This window comes from Engystomops pustulosus, chromosome 5 (genome assembly GCF_040894005.1).
Source record: "Engystomops pustulosus chromosome 5, aEngPut4.maternal, whole genome shotgun sequence".
Lineage (NCBI taxonomy): Eukaryota > Metazoa > Chordata > Amphibia > Anura > Leptodactylidae > Engystomops > Engystomops pustulosus.
In genome coordinates this window covers 73,134,292-73,157,869 of record NC_092415.1, presented here as the reverse complement: position 1 = coordinate 73,157,869, position 23,578 = coordinate 73,134,292, and the positions used below count along the sequence as shown (strand labels likewise).

The 23,578-nt window shown below is 41.4% G+C and overlaps 1 long non-coding RNA gene across 2 annotated transcripts; it reads left to right on the top strand.

Moving 5' to 3' along the window:
* Positions 1-13,750: 13,750 nt before the first annotated feature.
* Positions 13,751-23,287, top strand: LOC140134048 (uncharacterized). 2 transcript variants are annotated; one of them, XR_011856042.1, is made up of 3 exons: positions 13,751-13,841; positions 20,123-20,241; positions 23,225-23,287. It is a non-coding gene; the product is annotated as an uncharacterized lncRNA (long non-coding RNA). The 2 variants fall into 2 exon arrangements; XR_011856043.1 differs by lacking the exon at positions 23,225-23,287 and adding an exon at positions 21,869-23,200.
* The last annotated feature ends 291 nt before the right edge of the window (positions 23,288-23,578 follow it).

The following is a 23,578-nucleotide window of genomic DNA, read 5'->3' as shown; positions in this document are numbered from 1 at the left end:
AGGTCCTGTGACAGTCTCAAGTCACATGACCTGAGAAGCAGGGCTATTGTTACATGTTACCAGCTGCCTGTGTTCTGCAACTACATACTGTATTTAATGTAGCTGGGGGGCTGCAGGAGAAGGGAAGGGCAGTGTAACAGAGGGGAAAAAGAGCAGATGAGGTGTTGAGAGCTCCATGTATGTGTGTGTTTTGGGAGGTAATGGGGAGTGAGGGAATGTAGTAATTATAAATGAGTGAGAGCTAATGATGTGTGTGGGGGATGGAAGTTTAATTCACAAGAACTGTGTGAGTTTGTGTGTATGTTACCAAGCCATTTATGTGGGAACCAATGAAGACATGTTTTTGTGACAACCATGCCATTTTAATTGGTGTGAAATATCGTTTTTTCCTTTTTTTGATGTCCAATTATGTGGTGTGGCTTATAGTAAGGTCCGTTTTATAGTCAGAAATATATGGTACCTTGTTCCAGACCCTATATGATCCTAAAGGAGGGCTAACATGAACTATTTATGATGTTAAATTACTTGTCTCCTTAACATGATTTCATCATTTTGTCATCAGTTCCAAAATTTAATGAAAACAAAAATAAACTATTTTTGTCAGAATTCAGTTTTTTAAAACAAAGGAGAAAGTTTGGCAGGCCCTGCTTTTCCTTTAGTCAAATAAATTGAGGGCTGACGAAACTGATACAAAAGGATGACAGCTGAAATTGCTAAATACCCTTTGAAATCATTAAATGACTGATGTGTTTGGTCAATTTTCATCTTACTCTAAATAAAAAACAGAAAGTAAAAACATATTTAAAACAAAGATACCTGCACCAAAAAAAAAAAAAAAAAAGTATATATATATATATATATATATATATATATATATATACTGTATATATATATACATATATATAGAGAGAGAGAGATCTACATAGAAAGATACAGCAGCTGTAACTGTTCAAAATGTTCATCCCGATATACCGTATATACTCGTGTATAAGCCGAGATTTTCAGCACAAAAAATGTGCTGAAAAACCTCGCCTCGGCTTATACATGAGTCAATGATAAAAATAAATACATTAATACTCATCCTCCGGTGTCCCCGATGTTCCTCGCGGCTCCCGACGGCTCCCGATCCCTGTTGCGGCTCCCGGCGGCTTCTTCACTCTTCACTGGCCGGGAGATCACGCTGGCCGTCGAACACTGTGATGCGACGCTGTCGACGCGGATGACGTCATCAGCGGCGACAGCGCGGCATCACAGTGTGTGACGCCCAGCGCGATCTCCCGGCCAGAGAAGAGTGAAGAAGCTGCCGGGAGCCGCGATGGGGATCGGAAGCCGCCGGGAGCCGCGACGAACATCGGGACAACGGAGGGTGAGTATTAAGTTTGTTTCTTTATCTGTATAGGGGCTGCTGTATACTGATGGGGGCAGGCTGTATACTACTGGGGACAAGCTGTATACTACTGGGGGCTGTGCTGTGTACTACTGGGCAGGCTGTATACTACTGGGGGCAGGCTGTATACTACTGGGGGCAGGCTGTATACTACTGGGGGCAAGCTGTATACTACTGGGGGCAGGCTGTATACTACTGGGTGCAGGCTGTATACTACGGGGGGCAAGCTGTATACTACTGGGGGCAAGCTGTATACTACTGGGGGAAGGCTGTATACTGCAAGGGGACAAGCTGTATACTACTGGCGGCAGGCTGTATACTACTGGGGGGCAGGCTGTATACTACTGGAGGCAAGCTGTATACTACTGGGGGCAAGCTGTATACTACTGGGGGCTGGCTGTATACTACATGGGGGCTGGTTGGCTGTATACTACATGGGGGCTGGCTGTATACTACACCCTCGGCTTATACTCGAGTCAATAGGTTTTCCCAGTTTTCGGTGGTAAAATTAGGGGTCTCGGCTTATACTCGGGTCGGCTTATACTCGAGTATATACAGTATATGTTTTTTGCTGGCACATGTATCTTTGTTTTATATTAGTTGCTTTTAGTGGTTTCCTCTTTAGTGATCCACATTATAGTTTGGGTGCAGGTCACCAATTATTGTTACCAGCGACACTACATTCTAAAACACTCAAATATTTTGCACCAAATCCCAAAACTTTTTTGAGTAAAATCATATTTAATCTGTCAGGCCGAGATGTCACCTGACTTAATGGGGTTGTCCGAGAGTTGCCTGCCCCAGCCCAGCTCCTAATTTTTTGCCACTCTATAAAATGGGAAATGGGTGCAAAAACAATGTTTATATGACTAAACAATTTTTGACATGCAAAATATAATAAATTGGCCACAGAAAGTTTTCTGCTCCACTCTTTTTTATAGGCATTTATACAATGTTAAAAGGATAGATATAAATTTAGATCTGACAAATCTCAGTATTGTAAAGTAAACTGAAGTGTCAAAGTTATAGAAGCAATGGATAAAAATAGATACATTGCAACTAAAAGCTGTCACCGAGCACAATTGCTGTTTAATGAACCATACAGTGAGATCAGAAGATATATAAGGAACTGTACAGATAAAGACTACACGAATTAACAATGCTTAAAGAGAAAGCCTATGATTTAACATTAGAGGTCACTAAACAATGTTAGAGGAAAATATTGGTAATATTCCTGCAGTATTCCTGTTGTTGTATAATATAGCTACTAAAAGTGTTCAACATTCCTCAGAGGGTCTTGTTCCCAATCTGTTATGGTTCTTCCCAAAAGTGTTTTGATTTTGCAGGTCAGTCCATTTCTTCGACACCAAAGTCATCCGGCCATGACTTTACACGTCTAGCTTTGTATCATGATTAACTGATAAAAATGGAAACTAATGCCTGAATCTACTTAAACTGACCCAAAAGAAGTCTTAAACGTTTTGTTCATCACTATATGGTATGCAACATGGGCAAACTGTATTATCTTCACATTTGTGTTACAGTATCTGGCTTGAGAGATCAAACCCCTTAGAGGGGCTTAAAAACTGTAAATAAATAAAGAAATAAATTAAAAAGTAAATAAATAATGACACTGTACAGTAGGTACAAAAGGTGTTCAGACCCATTTAAATTTTTCACTCTTTGTTTTATTGCAGTAAGATCAAAAAAGTTCTTTTCTTCCTCATTAATGTACACTCTGCACCCCATTTTAACGCAAAATAACAGAAATGCAGACATTTTTGCTAATTTATTAAACAAGAGAAACTGTATTATCAGATAGACCCTTTGCTGACACTCATATTGTATGCTGTCAATTTCTTTCTGAACCTCCTTGAGAGGGTTGTAGTCTTTCATTGGGGTCCAAATAAACGGAGCTGGTGATTTTTCACATATGAAAGTTCGTCGGCTGATGCAAGTTCTTCACACCCCTACCAGCCCCCCTAGCATGGAGGTGGCGGAAAGGGGCTAATTATTGAAAGTTCTAGCAATAAGCTATCAATATAATGGCAATGTAAAAGGAATGACAATTTAGTTTTTACTGTTGTTGGACATTTTTATATGATTTGGGAATATGTTGTGCAATTTTATTTTGTAGTACAGGATGCTAAATTATTCAGGTGCAGCTTTGATTGCAACCATAGGTAATGCTCCTTGGAGGTTGTGGATATATTTTCTTACCACACCTTTTAGTTTTTTATTTATTTGCAAAAATGTGCAAAAGTATGGATCACTTTCACTAATAACCGGCATTTTGTGTCTCTCTATCAGATACAGTGCAGCACATTTACGTACCTGTCCAACGATGTTCACACAAAGTGCAGGGTCTGACGATAATGCACTGTGCCGCGATTCACTATGATCCTGCGCCGAATATGCTGCATGTGTCGCTTCCCCGCTCAGGTCCACCGGAGTTCACCTTCTTCCTCCTTGTACAAGTAAGTGCTTTATCTTGCGACACAATTTGAAAGTTAAATCCCACACTCAGTCCGAATCCGTCGGATCGTCTGGCGGCCTGCTCCTTGATTCCTGCCGCATGAAAGCCAGCGCTGCTGCGCCACAATCCGATCGCGTACGACACAATCCGCTGGTAAATACATGCCACAGCCGCGCAAAACCCAATAATTCAAGCTTGACAAAGGCTTAATGCAGAAGCTGAAATGTTGCGATGTGTTTGGCGCCGTAAATACACCCCCTCAATATGTGAAAAATCTACTTTAAGAAGTGTGTTAATCTTTTAGATGCTTCACAGGGGTTAAAACAAAGGTGTAATTTACAAGTGGTAATTTTTTTTAGACAATATATTAATTTTGGCCAAAAATTAAATCGTCACAAAGCATTAAATGATGAAAAACTCCACAAAAGTTGATACCCAATTTCTCCCAAGTATGAGGATGCCCCATATGGGGTGGTAAACTGCTGTATGGGCACAGGGCCAGGCATAGAAGGGAAAGAGCGCCAGCCAGAGTAGACCTGCATTGTCACCTTTTACAGGCTATAAAATGTTTTTTTGGGGGGAATTTGGACATATGGGGGATTAATTTTTCTGTTTTTCTGTCAAATTTTCAGGTACGTCATTTACGGGGGGTTCAAAAGTTAATAATCAGATTTTATTAACTCTTTTCTTGGTGGTGTTTTTTTTTTCCGGACGCTCATTGTACCATAAAAATAATGTGTAACTTGTTTTGCAGAATATAGAACACATTTTGTAAGAAATTTGCTTGTTTTGCATCACCATGTAACAATAGGCATAACATTTACAGTATATATTTTTTGTTTACACAGTTGTATTAGAGCTTATTTTTTGCAGGACAAGCTGTACTTTATCTTGGAATCATGTTGGGTTAATTGTTTCTTTTTTATTACTTTTTATGCACTTTTTATGGGGTCAGATGTGAAAATTTCATCACTTTTGAGGGGTTTTTTGTGTTTTCTAAGGCGCTCACCGTACGGGTTCAGTGACAATTTTATTTTATTGTATGGGTTGTAATAGACGTGTTGAGACCCAATTTATTGTGTTTTATTGGTGATTTTCCATCAGATCTCACGGCTGCCATGGCAACGATCAGCACCGGCAATGCACTATAGACCCAAAGGTCACTATGCCCAAGGCGGGATCGCGATAGTCCTGATACCAGCTGTTACTGCAGGATCACAGCTAATCCGTAATGCGGTCCTTGGGTGCTCGCAAAGGCTCATCTTCTAAGCCTGAGCGATCACCATGACATAACTCTACATCAAGTTGTGGGAACTACCTGCATCCTATGACATACAGTTACATCAAGGTGCGGGAAGGAGGTTAAAGAATATTTTATCCAGTATGTCCCTGCTTTGCTGGATACCACTCTTCGGTGGACATTTATCTTTATTTTGATTAGTTTTTTTTCTTTTCTTTTTGCACTTTTTTTGCTCCTTTTTGGAAGTATTTGCACATTTTTTTGCACCTATGCAAGGTTTTTAAGAAGTTTTTCAATGTGGTTGTCTGGTGCAGTGTTCCCAAAGTATCTTTGCAAGACAGATGTTTTATTTGTCAGCAAATTAAAGACTTTTTAGGTGCCAATTAAAGTACAATTGACCCATATTTACTTCCATAGACATTTTAAAATGCACCAACAAAGTGGCAAAAAATCAAACATGCAGAGCCTACTTGTGTACTAAGAAAACATTAGCATTTGATGGAGTGTTTATTTGTGATACACTCCAATAACATTGAAACTTCACATTAGGTGTACATTATTTTGTCTTGTAGTGTACTCAGAATTCTGGGGCCAGCTCATGCATTGATGAATTTGAGTACAAATTCATTATACTCCCTCTTCATGAAGTCCTGGTATACCACTTGATGCTATTTTTATATTCTTCTACCACAAGCATCTACACTAAGAGGAATGAGAAGCCTCTTCCGTCTTTTATGTACTTGATCAGCAAGAATCTCAGCCTATCCACGGTTACACGCTATAGGAGATGAGAATCTCTTGCTTCCCTGGAATTCTAAGTGTTTTTGCACAAACTGAAGTGTTCACTAAAAATAAAATGGAACATGTAGTGCTACGAAAATGGATTGCTAAATGTCCCTTTTTTTGCTTATTGGCTACAAAAATAGTTTTAGACTTTTATACAAAATATAACATCAGGAAAAAGGAACATAGTGTTTGGCTTAACATTTTATTATTACAAAGTGCCCATATATAGAAGATCAAACACCGATACTAAATAATATCAGTTACCTGATTACTACTCTGCACCTGATGAAGGCTTTCTTTAGTTTAATTTTTATCGTAACCTTCAAACCATTCACCTGCTCAAAACATACGGTCCCCAGATCGTATCTTTGCATTAACACAAACTAGTCAAGGTGGTGGTAACACATTGGGGCACATTTACTTACCCGTCCCGTCGATCCCCGAGGTGCATTGTCCAACAAGGATTCGGAGCTGCTGCGATTCACTAAGATCGTGCGTCCAATTTCCTGCATGTGTTGCTTCCCCACTCAGGTCCGCCGGAGTTCACCTTCTTCTTCCCGGTGTATGTGAGTGCATGGCTTGTGACACAATCTTGAATGTTAAATCCCGCGCTCAGTCCAAATCAGTCGAGTTGTCCGACGGCCACGCCCCCGATTTGTGTTGCATGAAAGTCGGCGCAATTGCGCCAAAATCCGATCGCATGCGCCAAAAACCCCAGTTAAATGCGGCACAAGCGGAAAAAGTCGGGAAACCTAACGAAAATGCGGTCCGCAAACCCTTAGTAAATGTGCCCCAATTTATTTTCTCTGTGGATGTTTATGTGACTTTTATTAAAAAAAGGTTACTGATAAACATATCTAAACTTCCAAGAGCCATATTAGTCAGAAGCGCAACTGCAATGTCACTCAGCATTTTGGCCTCTTTAAACTAAATAACTTCTGCACTTTGTGGCAATTTGTATTTTACAGTAGGTTTATCTGCAAATGTGCTAAAACCCCAAAGCTTCTCACAGTTGTGCTTAGACTGTCAGATTAAGTTAACAATGAAATCCTACAGGACATGACAAATCATTTCAGAACTATCATGATATTTCCAAAAGCTGCAGGCGCTCTCATGCCCTACAACTTTACATAGCCAGCAGGCTGCCAGAGAACACTTTCCCTCTGAGGATAATTTAACAAGAGAAACAGAACATAGTAAGTAGATATTAGAGGATTTTTTTTATCTCATTATCATCACTCATGTAAATTTTACTACCCCATCTGTGAAGTAATTACATTTCCATGGGGTAATTCAACCTGACTTCTCACTAGTTTTATGGTACTTATGATAGCAGGAACTGAACACTAAAATAGTAAGATGAAATATTTGTTCAGTGGGAATTTTAGACTGTATCTCATACTAAAGGCCTTATAGCTTCAGCATTGTAAAGTGAAGGCACCGCAGCGATGAAAGTGATTAAATCACAACCCCCAAAATGCGTATATAAGTGCTATAAATAGCATATGATATCAAGTAACAATGACAGATAAAGGTGGGGAGGATGTCTATAAAAGCTTGTGCAGAGATAAAAAACACCAAGGTTACCTAACAAACTATTATGTGATAATGTATTGTAAGGCAGCCACGATATTTATTGATTAATGATGACAATTAATGATGTACTTATCATCACAGATGCAGCCGGTGGCTAGGCTTTCTTTTGCATGTGGTAAAGATGAAAATTTCTGCATTTGCCTTGTTTCTGTTAAAATGTTCTTTTTACCCCTAAGCCACTTTTCACCTTCCTAACACGGCCCATTATTTTTAAAATCAGACATGTGTCTCTATAAGTGGTTATAACTTCGGAACGCTTTAACATATCCAAGTGATTTTGCATTTGTTTTCTTATTTCTCAATTTGTACTTCATGTTAGTTGAAACATTTTGGTTGTATGTTTTGCACTTATCTAGGAAAAAAACAGATATTGATGAAAATTCGCAAAAGTTCTCGATTTTCGAAATTCTAAATGTTCTACTAGCAAAAAAAACCTTGATAACTACCATTTACCGAATGTCTTCTTTATGTTGACATGGTTTTTTATGCATCTTCTCATTTTTGTACTTAAATGTGTATAGGGAATGTTGGTTTTTAGGGGACTGTCACTTTTATTTAATTAATAAATTCTATTAAAAAGACTTTGCAGGCGGTCCCCTACTTAAGGACACCCGACTTACAGACAACCCATGGTTACAGACAGAACCCTTTGACCTCTGGTGAAGCTCTCTGAATGCTTTACTATAGTCCCAGACTGCAATAATCAGCTGTAATATGTCTGTAATGAAGTTTTATGGATAATCCTTGGTCCCATTACAGCAAAAAATGTTCATACTCCAATTGTCACTGGGGCAAATTTTTTTTTGTCTGGATCTACAATTATAAAATATACAGTTTCGACTTACATACAAATTCAACTTAAGAACAAACCTCCAGACCCTATCTTGTACGTAACCCGGGAACTGCCTGTACTAAGTGTTTAAAACCACTTTTTTTTAGGTTGGCTTGAACAAGGGATGCTGTGATCATTTGTTCAAGCTCTTCTTCACCCAACATAGTGTAATACAGATGTATTACACAGTTTTATGTAACATACTGACAGGGACGGATTATAGGCGGGGCTCCCGGGGCTCGAGCCCCGGGCCCCCACCATCTTGCCCCCCCAGGGGTCCCCCACCAGATGCCACCCACTGCGCCTCCCCTCCTGAGCTGACATCTCCCTGAAGCCCGGCCGCATCCGTGCAGGTGTATATATGTATATACAGTGTATATGTGCATATATGTATATACAGTGCATATGTGTATATATATGTATATACAGTGTATATGTGTATATATGTATATACAGTGTATATGTGTATATATGTATATACAGTGTATATGTGTATATATGTATATACAGTGTATATGTGTATATATGTATATACAGTGTGTATGTGTATATATGTATATACAGTGTGTATGTGTATGTACAGTGTATATACTGTGTATAGTTTCATAGTTTATACGGTTGAAAAAAGACACTTGTCCATCAAGTTCAACCAAGGAAGGGTAGGGATAGGATGAGGAAGGGATTTAGGGGAAACAATCCTATATAGCATAACAATCAATGTTATTTAGGTGTAAAAAGGCATCTAGACCCTTCTTGAAGCTCTCCGCTGTCCCTGCTGTGACCAGCGCCTGAGGCAGGCTATTCCACAGATTAACAGTTCTCATAGTAAAAAAGCCCTGTCGCCTCCGGTGATTAAACCTTGGTTTCTCCAAACGGAGACAGTGCCCCCTCGTCTTTTGATTTGATTTAATCTGGAACAACCTACCACCATATTTTTTGTATGGACCATTCATATATTTATATACATTTATCATGTCCCCTCGTAGTCGTTTTGCAGACTAAATAAATCTAGTTGTTTTAATCTTTCCTCATAAGTAAGACCCTCCATACCCCTTATCAGTTTTGTGGCTCTACGTTGAACCCTCTCCAGCTCCAGGGCTCCCTTTTTATGGACCGGTGCCCAGAACTGGACAACATATTCCAGGTGTAGCCGAACCAGTGCCTTGTATAGTGGTAATATTACATCCCTATCACAAGAGTCCATACCACTTTTGATACATGACATGATCCTACTAGCTTTAGAGGCAGCTGATTGACATTGCATGCTGTTATTCAATTTATGATCTACTAGTACCCCCAGGTCCTTCTCAACAAGGGACTCTCCCAGATTTACTCCCCCAAGGACATATTTTGCCTTTGGATTATTGGCCCGAAAATAAAGTATATGTGTATGTACAGTGTATATACTGTGTATATGTGCATCTACTGTGTATATACTGTGTATATGTGCATATACTGTGTATATACTGTTTATGGGTACATTCACACGCGGTATGCCCGCCGTGTGCTGGATAGGAGGAGGAGGTGATCCCTTTTCCCTCCATAGAAAACAGCGGTGCACAGCCGCACACTCCGTAATAAGATAGAGCTTTTTGCGGTGTACAGCGCGGATTGACACCCTACCGCTGCCGGCCCGCCATTGCCCTCTGTGGGGACATACACTCACCGGCCACTTTATTAGGTACACCATGCTAGTAACGGGTTGGACCCCCTTTTGCCTTCAGAACTGCCTCAATTCTTCATGGCATAGATTCAACAAGGTGCTGGAAGCATTCCTCATAGATTTTGGTCCATATTGACATGATGGCATCACACAGTTGTCGCAGATTTGTCGGCTGCACATCCATGATGCGAATCTCCCGTTCCACCACATCCCAAAGATGCTCTATTGGATTGAGATCTGGTGACTGTGGAGGCCATTTGAGTACAGTGAACTCATTGTCATGTTCAAGAAACCAGTCTGAGATGTTTCCAGCTTTATGACATGGCGCTGAAAGTAGCCATCAGATGTTGGGTACATTGTGGTCATAAAGGGATGGACATGGTCAGCAACAATACTCAGGTAGGCTGTGGCGTTGCAACGATGCTCAATTGGTACCAAGGGGCCCAAAGAGTGCCAAGAAAATATTCCCCACACCATGACACCACCACCACCAGCCTGAACCGTTGATACAAGGCAGGATGGATCCATGCTTTCATGTTGTTGACGCCAAATTCTGACCCTACCATCCGAATTTCGCAGCAAAAATCGAGACTCATCAGACCAGGCAACGTTTTTCCAAGCTTCTACTGTCCAATTTCGATGAGCTTGTGCAAATTGTAGCCTCAGTTTCCTGTTCTTAGCTGAAAGGAGTGGCACCCGGTGTGGTCTTCTGCTGCTGTAGCCCATCTGCCTCAAAGTTCGACGTACTGTGCATTCAGAGATGCTCTTCTGCCTACCTTGGTTGTAACGGTAGGCGATTTGAGTCACTGTTGCCTTTCTATCAGCTCGAACCAGTCTGCCCATTCTTTTCTGACCTCTGGCATCAACAAGGCATTTCAGAACTGCCGCTCACTGGATGTTTTTTCTTTTTCAGACCATTCTCTGTAAACCCTAGAGATGGTTGTGCGTGAAAATCTGCTAGAAGGCAGGACCCAAAATCCCAGTAGATCAGCAGTTTCTGAAATACTCAGACCAGCCCTTCTGGCACCAACAACCATGCCACGTTCAAAGGCACTCAAATCACCTTTCTTCCCCATACTGATGCTCGGTTTGAACTGCAGGAGATTTGCCACCATGTGATTGGCTGATTAGAAATTAAGTGTTAACGAGCAGTTGGACAGGTGTACCTAATAAAGTGGCCGGTGAGTGTATATGATGTGTGTTTTTGCATATGCTGTGTATATGGTATATATGCTCTATACAATGAATGTATGTGTGTGGCTGTGCGGCTGAGGTGTATGTTACATGGGACTGCATATCTGGTAGGGGTGAAGGTAGATATAAAGATGTGTTACTGGGGGTGAGGCAGCTGTATGTAGCTGTGTTACTGGGGTTGAGGCGGCTGTATGCAGCTGTGTTACTGGGGTTGAGGCGGCTGTATGCAGCTGTGTTACTGGGTGGGAGGCGGCTGTATGTAGCTGTGTTACTGGGGGCGAGGCGGCTATATGTAGCTATGTTACTGGGGGTGAGGCGGCTGTATGTAGCTGTGTTACTGGGGATGAGGCAGCTGTATGTAGCTGTGTTACTGGGGGCGAGGCGGCTGTGTGTAGCTGTGTTACTGGTGATGAGGCGGCTGTATGAAGATGTGTTACTGGGTGTGAGGCGGCTGTGTGTAGCTGTGTTACTGGGGGCGAGACGGCTGTATATAGTTGTGTTACTCCGGGCGAGGCCGCTGTATATAGCTGTGTTACTGGGTGTGAGGCGGCTGTGTGTAGCTGTGTTACTGGGGGCGAGACGGCTGTATGTAGTTGTGTTACTCCAGGCGAGGCCGCTGTATATAGCTGTGTTACTGGGGGCGAGGCGGCTGTATGTAGCTGTGTTACTGGGGATGAGGCTGCTGTATGTAGTTGTGTTACTGGGGGTGAGGCGGCTGTGTGTAGCTGTGTTACTGGGGGCGAGGTGGCTGTATGTAGTTGTGTTACTCCGGGTGAGGCGGCTTTGTGTAGCTGTGTTACTGGGGGCGAGGCGGCTGTATGTAGCTGTGTTACTGGGGGCGAGGTGGCTGTATGTAGCTGTGTTACTAGGGGGAGAGGCGGCTGTATGTAGCTTTGTTACTGGGGGCGAGGCGGCTGTATGTAGTTGTGTTACTGGGGATGAGGCGGCTGTATATAGCTGTTTTACTGGGGGTGAGGTGGCTGTGTGTAGCTGTGTTACTGGGGGCGAGGCGGCTGTATGTAGCTGTGTTACTGGGGATGAGGCGGCTGTATGTAGCTGTGTTACTGGGGTTGAGGACGCTGTGTGTAGCTGTGTTACTGGGGGTGAGGTGGCTGTATGTAGTTGTGTTACTCCGGGCGAGGCAGCTGTGTGTAGCTGTGTTACTGGGGGCGAGGCGGCTGTATGTAGTTGTGTTACTGGGGATGAGGCGGCTGTATGTAGCTGTGTTACTGGGGCGAGGCTGCTGTATGTAGCTGTGTTACTGGGGATGAGGCGACTGTATGTAGCTGTGTTACTGGGGATGAGGCGGCTGTATGTAGCTGTGTTACTGGGGATGAGGCGGCTGTATGTAGCTGTGTTACTGGGGGCGAGGTGGCTGTATGTAGCTGTGTTACTGGGGATGAGGCGGCTGTATGTAGCTGTGTTACAGCTGGGATAGTGGAAAGTGAGCAGGAGGATGTGTATGCATGCTACACTCAGTGGGGGCCTCTACCAGATTTTGCGCCCTGGGGCCCCCACCAACCTCAATCCGGCCCTGCATACTGAGCATGCTGCACATGCTAATTGTGTTACAGCTGGGTCCTGCTAGAAGGCAGGACCCAGCTCCCGGAAGAAGACCATGCAGCCCTGGGGCTGCCATCAGAGACATGCCCCCCCCCTGGTAATTACCACATTGGGGTCGTCTGATCAAGAGCAGAAGCTCCTTACAGGGCCAGGTGTGTACGGGGTTAATACCCGCAATGGGAGGAATATCCGATCATGGGTGTTAATGGAGGGTGTCAGCTGTAGTCCCTGCGGCCCATGATGTACTACTACGTCAAATGTCAGAAAGGGGATACCTGACACCTTTCTAGCTAAACATTGTTTCCCTTACATACACATAATTTAACGATATCTTATATTCACCGGTATCAGAGAAGGCTTGTCTTGCTCCACCAGACACTCTTATATACCCCTCCAGATGTCCGGTGCCTCTTATCATCATGTCATATGACCAGAATGACTTCACCACAAGTCCTCCTAACATTTGCAAACTGTACACCATGCATACATATTTGGATTTCTACTTCTCTCCATTCTCCATGGAGACTGCTGTTATTTCATGTGATCAGATACATACATGGGTTAGAAGTAACAGATGCAAGAGGTTTATGATGTCATCCTGGTCACATGACTTTAAGTGCCCAATGATGTAATAAAACTCTCCATGCAGCAGAATATCATTGTCTGTCAATCAGGAACAAGGAGGCAGGACAATGCAAGTAAATTTTACTATGTTGGACTCACTTAGTATGCTTATCTCACATCAGGTGAGCTGCATATAGTTGTAAACTGATTTTACATTGCAGCCATGGAAATGAACCATTTAGGGATAAGTGCAATGCTTTTTAACCATAGTTTTAAATGAAACCTTTCTTTTGGGTGGGATAATTTACATGACATGTTCTCTTTAAACGCTTCATATACCATATTACAACTGTACATTGTGCAGTTAAGGATCTATAAAGAGGGCTCACAAAATGAGTCCTCTCCATACAGAGCAACTGCAGTCAACTGCCATCTTGGCAGTTAACCCATCAGGTGCCACAGTCAAATCTTATCATGGCACCTAAAAAGCAGCAGTACATGTGCCCAGAATGGATGCCATGACAGCTGGGAGCCTCTCAGGTCTGTCACACAGTGATAAACAATAAGACAAGCAATATAAAGATGGTACACTGTAATACAATTGTATTGAAGTAGATTGTATGAGGGATCAAATCCCAAGGTGTTTAAACTTTCTAGAGGTCTATGTTATTAGAGGAAAATACTTTTATTATTTCATGTCAACGAAAAACAAGTTGCCTGGTTGAGATTTAGTAGCCTGATGATTTTAGTGTTTGTTACAGTAGCTACTGGTGCCATTTTGAAGCAATAATACTTATATTCTCCCTCCCATACACTCCCTACAAACCAAAATGATATAAATTTAATAGATTTGACAGAGGCTCAGGACATAGAAGAAGCAAATAATTACAGGGGATTTCCTTGATTACAAATATGCTACAAATATTAATTTTAACATTTTAAAAATGAATATGGCTGTGGTAGCAACTTGCCAAGCAACTAGGGTATATTACATTAGAAATTGCTTTAAAAAATAGTATAAAATAAAGAAATTAAAAAATGATTTATCATCATATTCTTTTGTGTGTAAAAGCTATAGTGATAGCATTACAGCATTGAAGGGGCTTGACACTTTTAAATAAATCTCTTCTATTAAACTTGTCTCTCCATGTATATATATCAGTGTCTTTGCCTTTTTATACAGAAAAGGTTAAGTGACCACTTTAAAAAATCATCAAGTTATAGTAGCTAGATGTCTGAAATGTCAGACATCCCTATTGATGCAACTCAATAAATGCTATAAATATTAACCCCTATACACACCACAACCAGGGGTGAAACTGTTCTCTGAGGTGAGCTACTGAATGGTCAACCCCAAGCAGTAGAAATATATCCGATTTTAGTGTCTTAAAGCTGTATTAACATTAGGTATGAAGAGACTTTTAGGTGTCATGACCTGCTTTGTAGCAGGTGACTACTCCCCTGATGCTGTCACATTGCTGCAGGTAGTGCTGCCAGAGTGGAGAGACTCAACTGGCCTCATGGCCGGTGCACCCCTGACCACAGCATTATAGTAAGGTAGGGGCTGATTAAAGAGGGCTCACAGGTTCACTGCTGGTTTTAGCCATATATTAGCTCCAACTATGACATCATTGGAGGGTGATTAGTTGTCATGGCATCATGAAGTCTCATTACCGTAAGTTTCTTAGGCTTGTCATGAAGTCTCATCCTCAACAGTTTGTTGGAGGCATTTTGTTACAGATTGGTAGTAAGTTTATAATACACTATGAATCAAAATTAGGGAACATTGGGGCACATTTACTTACCCATCCTGTGCGATCCCTGAACGTGCATTGTCTGACCGGAATGCACATCTGCCACGATTCACTAAGATCGTGCCACCGATATCCTGTATATATCGCTTCCCCGCTCAGGTCCGCTGGAGTTCACCATTTTCTTCCTGGTGTATGTAAGTGCATTGTCTTGCGACACAAATTGAATGTTAAATCCCAGACCGAATCAGTTGGATCGTCCGAAGCTTAAAATACTGATATTTTTCTCAGGCTAGGATATATTCATATACCTTATATACTCAAGTATAAGCCGACCCGAGTGTAAGCCGAGACCCCTAATTTCGAGTATAAGCCGAGGGTGTAGTATACAGCCTGCCCTGCCCCAAGTAGTATACAGCCTGCCCCAAGTGGTATACAGCCTGCCCCAAGTGGTATACAGCCTGCCCCAAGTTGTATACAGCCTGCCCTGCCCCAAGTAGTATACAGCCTGCCCTGCCCCAAGTAGTATACAGCCTGCCCCAAGTGGTATACAGCCTGCCCCAAGTGGTATACAGCGTGCCCCAAGTGGTAGACAGCCTGCCCTGCCCCAAGTAGTATACAGCCTGCCCTGCCCCAAGTTGTATACAGCCTGCCCTGCCCCAAGTAGTATACAGCCTGCCCTGCCCCAGGTAGTATACAGCCTGCCCTGCCCCAGGTAGTATACAGCCTGCCCTGCCCCAAGTGGTATACAGCCTGCCCTGCCCCAAGTGGTATACAGCGTACCCTGCCCCAAGTGGTATACAGCGTGCCCCAAGTATGCCAAGCTAATACAAAAAAATAAACTTTTCTTGTGGGCTTGGATTTTACGGATTTCACTGTGCACCCCAAATGACATGTCTACTTTATTCTTTGAGTCGGTACGATTACGAGGATACCAAATTTGTATAGGTTTTATAATGTTTTCATACATTTAAAAAAATTAAAACCTCCTTTACAAATTTTTTGGGGGGGATTTTGCCATCTTCTGGGGCTAATAACTTTTTCATACTTTGGTGTATGGAGCTGTGCGTGATGTTGTTTTTTGCGGATTTTGATGTTGTTTACAATGTTATCATTTTTAGGACTGTATGACCTTTTGATCACTTTTTATAGAATTTAAAAAAATGTTTAAATGGCAAAAAAGTGCCATTTTCGACTTTGGGCGCGATTTTCCGTTACAGGGTTAAACACAGTGACAAACCGTTATCATATTTTGATAGATCGGGCATTTTTGGACGCGGCAATGCCTAATGTGTTTATGATTTTTACTGTTTATTTATATTTATATCAATTCTAGGGAAAGGGGGGTGATTTGAATTTTTAGGTTTTTTTATTATAATTTTTTTTATTTTAACTTTATTTAAATTTTTATTTGTACTATTTTTCAGCCTCCCTAGGGTACTTTAACCCTAGGGTGTCTGTACGATCCTATCATATACTGCCATACTACAGTATGGCAGTATATGGGGATTTTACTACTCATACATTACAATGTGCTGACAGCACATGGTAATGAATGGGTTGACCCGAAGCTACCATGGCGACGGATCCACGGCCCGCGCGCCGCCGTCTTTTTGAAGCGATCAGCGGTAAAACACCGGCACCGATCGCGGGTGTTACCAGTAAGCCTTTGCTGCAATATGCAGCAAAGACTTACCGGCTATGGAGAGGGCTCGGCCCGCGAGCCCTCTCCATGTACCGGGAACCGACATGTGACGTACCATTTCGTCACATGTCGGGAAGGGGTTAATACTCACCCTCCGACGATACTCACCTTTTATACTCGGCACAGCTCCCGGTCCTCAGCGGCGGCTCCCGGATCCTCGGCGGCGGCTTCTCTCTGCATTCTTCACTAGCCGGCAGTCGCGCCCATGCAAGCTGCTGGCGGGCGCGCACTATGATGCGGCGGTGTTGCCAATGATGACGTCATCAGCGGCAACACCGCTGCATCATAGTTTGGGCCCGCCGGCAGCATGCATGGACGCGGCTGCCGGCTAGTGAAGAATGCAGAGAGAAGCGGAAGCCGCCGCTGAGGACCGGGAGCCGCCGCCGAGGATCCGGGTGCCGGAGGGTGAGTATTCATTTTTTTTTTAATTGACTGGTGTATAAGCCAAGGTAATATTTTTCAGCACATTTTTTGTGCTGAAAAATTTGGCTTATACACAAGTATATACGGCAGGCCTACACAATGACTTTGACATTTAGGAAATTGTGTGTTATTCTCTCATTTTGATTTTGTGTATATATTGCAATACAGTTGTATTACAGTGTATTGTAGGAGAGATCAGACCATCAGAGTGGTGGGGCTGTGTTGCAATGCATTGAAGACATCCCACATACCAGTTCACCAGAGTGCTCCGAATCCAGCTAGAATCCTAGAATGTAAACACATTTTCACAGTCCTGCTGGTACTAACAACACACATAAAAGTATGGTAACTAACAATACCTGCAGCTTTATTTGGCCAAAACTGCTGACAGATTCAATTTAAATAATGTTGAGACAGATTTAAAAATAGCAAACCAAATGCTACAGACATTCAATTACTATGGGCTGGACATCAAAAGTGTCCCCCTATGTGTATATGCAGACCAACTCCATCAAACTGCATACAAAACTCAAAGGAAACAGAATTATCTGGTCTTAAAAACATCAGTTTTTGTTAATTACAAAATTTAAAAAGCCATATACCGTCAGCCCCGTGTTCCGTACAGGATAGGTTCCATAGGTTTGTTCTTAAGTTGAATTTGTATGTAAGTCGAAACTGTATATTTTATAATTGTAGCTCCAGACAATTGGAGTTTCAAATTTTTTTTGCTGTAATTGGACCACGGATTGTCAATAAAACTTCATTACTGAAATCTTACAGCTGATCATTGCAGTCTAGGATTAAAGTAAAGCTTCCAGAGATCTTCGCCAAAGGTCACAGTGGGCAGAGGGGTCCGTCTTTAACTAGGGGTCATCTGTAAGTCAGGTGTCCTTAAGTAGAGGACCACCTGTGTTTCATAAAAATAAAATTGATCATAAACAAGACTCCAAATAGTTTTGTTACTACTAGACCTGTTACATACAGAGGTGTATATGAATGACTTCATATATACATAATGCATAGTATTAGTTTCATATAAGGGCAGTAAATCACGGTAGCAACATTAACTATAAATCATACAGTGAAAGGACAAGTGTCCGTATATAACTAGCAACCAGTATATGCCAATTACATCTTAAATACACATACACATTAAAGGAAACCTACCACTTGAAGTGGCAGGTTTCTGATGGAAATACCGAGCACCAGCTCAGGGTGAGCTGGTGCCGGAGCTTATTTTTGTTAGTGTTTTAAACCGCGGTACCGCGGTTTAAAACACTTTTTAAACTTTATAGCCGGCGCAGGGAGGTACGCGCTCGGCGCTTACCATGCGCGCGGCTCTCCTTCACTTCCTATGTAGCCGCGCGCATGGTAAGCGCCGAGCGCGTACCTCCCTGCGCCGGCTATAAAGTTTAAAAAGTGTTTTAAACAGCGATTCCGCAGTTTAAAACACTAACAAAAATAAGCTCCGGCACCAGCTCACCCTGAGCTGGTGCCCGGTATTTCCATCAGAAACCTGCCACTTCAAGTGGTGGGTTTCCTTTAAGACTCCTGTTCAAGGCAGTAACGAATCACCTCAATATGTGTTTCACACTCCCTCCACTTCCTCAGGGGGCTTGAAACAAACGAATCACTCCCCACTATTTATATAAATGTATTGTAAGTGTCCTGTATTCACAGCAGGTTGCATTGTTCATGAATCCCCACTTCCGGGGCTTGTCATATGCCTATGCAGGTTAACAACAGGTCATGTCGTTCCTGCTGCCCCACTCCCAGGGCTCGTCACATCACTATGCAATGTCCACTCCATCGACATCCCTGACACAAGTGCGCATACCGGAATCCCGAGGCGCACCACCGAGGTTCTGAGAAATGCACATGTCACCAGGAGGCAAGGAGATGGGCTGGAATCGGGGAAGAACAATCTATAAGTATGAAATAAGACGAGACCCGCTGTCTAATATCAGGATAGTCACTTTAATAAGTAATGTTACCGAAGGCAATTGTAATATAAATATTACTATAAAGGGGCATCAGTAAACCAAAAACCAATAACCTGTATTTCCCTGTGTAAGGAAGAATAGCAAAATATCCCCAAATCCAGATGTTAAAAACTTGTTGCATCGTTCCCAAGAAGATTCATGGCTGTACTAACTCACAAGTTGCTTCTTCTCAATATTGAGCAAAGGGGCTGAATACTTATTCCCATGTAAAATTTCAGGTTTTTTTATTTAATAAATTAGCAAAAATATCTACATTTCAGTTTTTTCGGTTAAGATGGGGTGCAGGGTGTACATTAATGAGCAAACAAGAAGAACTTCTTTAAAGTAACCAGTTGGCTGCAATGAAACCAAGAGTGAAAAATCTAAAGGGGTCTGAATTCTTTCCGTACCGATTATATTCATTAAGCATGCAACGTTTGGGCAATCAGTTACCGTAATTGTAGTGTAATGTCCTGAATATTGATCCAAACTAGACCATATTTTTGTTTGAAAGAATGAATACACTAGAACCTTGGGGGAGCCTGTGTACACTCAATGTGGAAAGCTGAAGTTTAAGGGAGAAGGAGGAGATATCTCTAGTGACTTTGTTTTGAAAAATTTTTCAATAAGTGGATTGGAGTGTTCCATTTTAATCCCAGAGTGAATTGATTTCCTCTCCCTTTTTTCTCTGCTGAACATACTGTATATACTGTAAGAAGGTAAATTACCTGTAACAATACACATGAAGGGTCATTAGGTGAAAACTAGTAAATAATTATACTTATTATTAATACAAATCTTCATTATTATACAGCATTTCTTTACTTTTAATACACATGTGTGGAACCTAATACCTAACGAATGCATTTGTTAATTGAAGTAATTCATTGTACGATTACATTGTTTTGCTTATTTGTACTGGTTTCCCTTTAAACACAGTTTTTTAAAATCTTTATTAAGGTTACATTTTTGCTGCTTTGATGATACCAGAGTACATTTATCTACTCAAGCTTAAATAACTGTGACATCGTCAGAGCCAAGCAGTTCAAGAACAAGTCGATATTGATATAAATAAAAAGGTACAATGCAACTAGAAATGAGCACAAATTAAAATCTTAATGTTTTATTGAACTCAGCATTACATGTAAAAACCTACACAAAAGTGTTAACGACACTCAATCACAACACCAATAGAGAGAAGACAATACAGAATTTGAACAATAAACCACCATCACCTTTATTAAACAAAACAATACATACATTTAGAATAAAATATCTTTGTTAAAATTAAGTGGTGGTATACAAGGTGGTTGGGAGGAAATGAGGTGCTTCTCCCACACAGTCAGTATGTGTTAGCCTGATTTGTACAATCGGATACTCCAAAATATAATCAATAAAACCCATACCATCCAAGGCATAAACATGTTAGAATAAGAATGAACATGTGAAATCCAAAAAATACCTGCAATAAGAAAAAAACATTATCATTTAGGCCCCTTTCACACTTGCGTTTTTCACGCGCGTTTTCTCCGCGTGTTTTTGACGCGCAGAACTTGCATTGCACTCTGACCCATTGTAATCAATGGGTCTTTTCAGACTTGCATTCTTTTTCACACACACACACACGTTTTTTTTAACGTACCATGAAAAACGCACCATACAAGTCTATGGAGATGCATCAAAAACGCATTGCACTCTGAGACACTTGCAAGTGCAATGCGTTTTTCACGCATCAATTGCCATAGAAAAGATAGAGCTCAGTCCTGAGTCCTTTTCACGTGCATTTTCTGGTCATGAAAAACGCATTGAAATTGCATTGAAAACGCGCGTGAAAAACTGAGACACTGAACAAACTCTGACTGAAAACTGATTGCACTCTGATGCAAAATGTGCGTTTTTCACTGATCAAACACTGATCGCACCCTGATCAGACTCTGACGTGATCTGCAACGCAAGTGTGGAAGGGGCCTAAGGTCCAAAGCCTTAGGGGTCAGAGTGCAATGCAAGTTCTGCGCGTTAAAAGCACACGCAGAAAACGCGCGTGAAAAACGCAAGTGTGGAAGGGGCCTAAGTGAAAGAGCCCTCACAGTGCTATCAGCCCAAACTGATTTTTAGCATCTGACATATGTTACTATTATTGGTTAATAACTATGAAATGCCTTAATATATCCTGGTGATTTTGGGCGGGGTTTTCTCATGCCATATGTTAGTTTCGAGTTAGTTGAAAAATTTTTGGTTTATATGCTTTGCATTTACTTTTGAAAAAACTAAAATTGGCAAACATGTTGCAAGATTCTCCATTCTCTGTCTGAAAATGACATCCAGACACCACTGATCCTTGGTCATGAAAGGGTTGAAATTATTATTATTTTATATAATGCATGGGAAACATCATGTCAAAATGAAATTCACAAAAATGACAGGTTTTTTGTAACATGATTTCAAAACAAGGGGAATGAAATATGATAAATGTACCTCAAAATGTTACCAATATAGCTCAATCCAAGTAAAAAAAAAAATAAGAGTTATGGGTTTCAAAACTTGATATGTACACAGATATTTAATTTTTTTAAGAATCATTTAATGTAAAAGTTAAAATATGTATTGTAGTAACCTGAATAATAAATTAAAAAAAATAATTTTTTTAGGTTCCAAATGCAGTTTCTGCTAAGCACTGTTTTTACAGCTTTCTTTTACAAATTGCAGACAGCTCAGCCTTTGCACCCTCTTCATCCTCTTCATCCTTCCCGTTCCCCTGATGCACATCAACCACCTCCACTTTCGCTGCGCCACCAGCTCCAGGACACTGGCATCCTGTGCACTCCATGGACACAAGAGAACTGGCCGGGGAGCCGAGTCTGAACACATAGTGGGAGAGTTGCCAATACTCGGTTGGGGGGCCCGAAGGCGTGCACTCCAGGAAGCCCTCCCAATAATCCATCCTTCCTGAACACAGATTTGTTGCATTTAATTATCCTCTGCTTTAAAACAAACTGTTAAAATTTGCGATATCTAATATATTTAAGCAGAGTGCATGTGTGTGTGTGTATGTCCACAAAATGACTCTTCAACATAGCGTTTACAAAAAGCAAACAACATTTTGCACAGCCACACTCTGTAATTCAGGGAACGAAATAGACTAGGTTTCGAGTCTGAATTTTATTCCCTGCTCTTTCCAAAATACACTTATCAACCACCATATACAGGAGCCATTGTCTGCTGGTTGATGTGACTGTTAGCACCCAATCATAGCTCAGCTTCTATTTTGTTTTGATTGGTTTCTATAGGCAATGACAAATTGTGGGAAGTAATATGGATAGAGACATAGAGATACAGACAGAGAGAGAGACATACAGTGAGAGACAGACAGGGTGAGAGAGAAGCAAACAGAGAGAGAGAGAAACAGACAGACAGCGACAGACAGACCGAGAGTAAGAGAGAGAGAGAAAAAGAGACAGAGAGAGACAGACATGGAGAGATAGATCACCTACATCATTATATCTTCAAAAACGCACAGAATAGAAAAGTGCCGAAATCATAATTTTTGTAGATTCCACAAGCCTTTTTTTTGGGTAAATTGTTTATATTGCTCTTATATTATGTTTTTGTTTTTTATTTCTTTTTTCCGGTAAGATGGGATGTGAGATAGTGGACACGTCATGTATTCATATTATCTAGATATCTGGACAATATACATTATGGGCTTGTAGGTCACTAGTATATACTAGAGGCTGAGGAGACTCCCTATATATAGGGTTGCGACACATTTTTTGAGTCTATACCAGGATGGGGCTTATCTTCTTCATTGGTACCTCACCCACCTCATAAAGGTGGGAGGGGTACCGAATGACCCTTTAATCTTGTGGACCGCTATTTATTTTAAGGAAGCAATTCCAGTATATCCATATTTTTGTCCCGTTTATGTGTGATATGAGATGCCTCGCCAACAATTTGTCATTGCGTTATTATATGTGTCTCCTGTTCTCCTCGGATCATTTTCCCTTAAGACACACCTTTTCAAAGATGGCAACAGACTTACTCTCCGTCCTATCTTCCGGAAAGGCGCAGTCATGATTTTGAGACGCCGACAGCATACTGCGCTACATGGGGATTGAATTGCACAGTTGATTTTGTGCCTTAATTAACACTGTATATGTATTTATTAAACAATATTGTACGATGTATGACCTTGATTTGGTTATATACTTATGAAATGGTTTATCATGAAGTTTGTGTCAGTCTAGCTATGCATTTATTCTTAATTGATTTATGAGAAACGTCACTTTGTTGAAACTATGTAACACCATTGTAACACTTGGTCTATTGCTTGACAAAGGCTGGTTCACAGCTGAAACATTGCCAGAGATGGAATAAAACACTTTGGGGCAGATTTACTTACCCGGTCCATTCGCGATC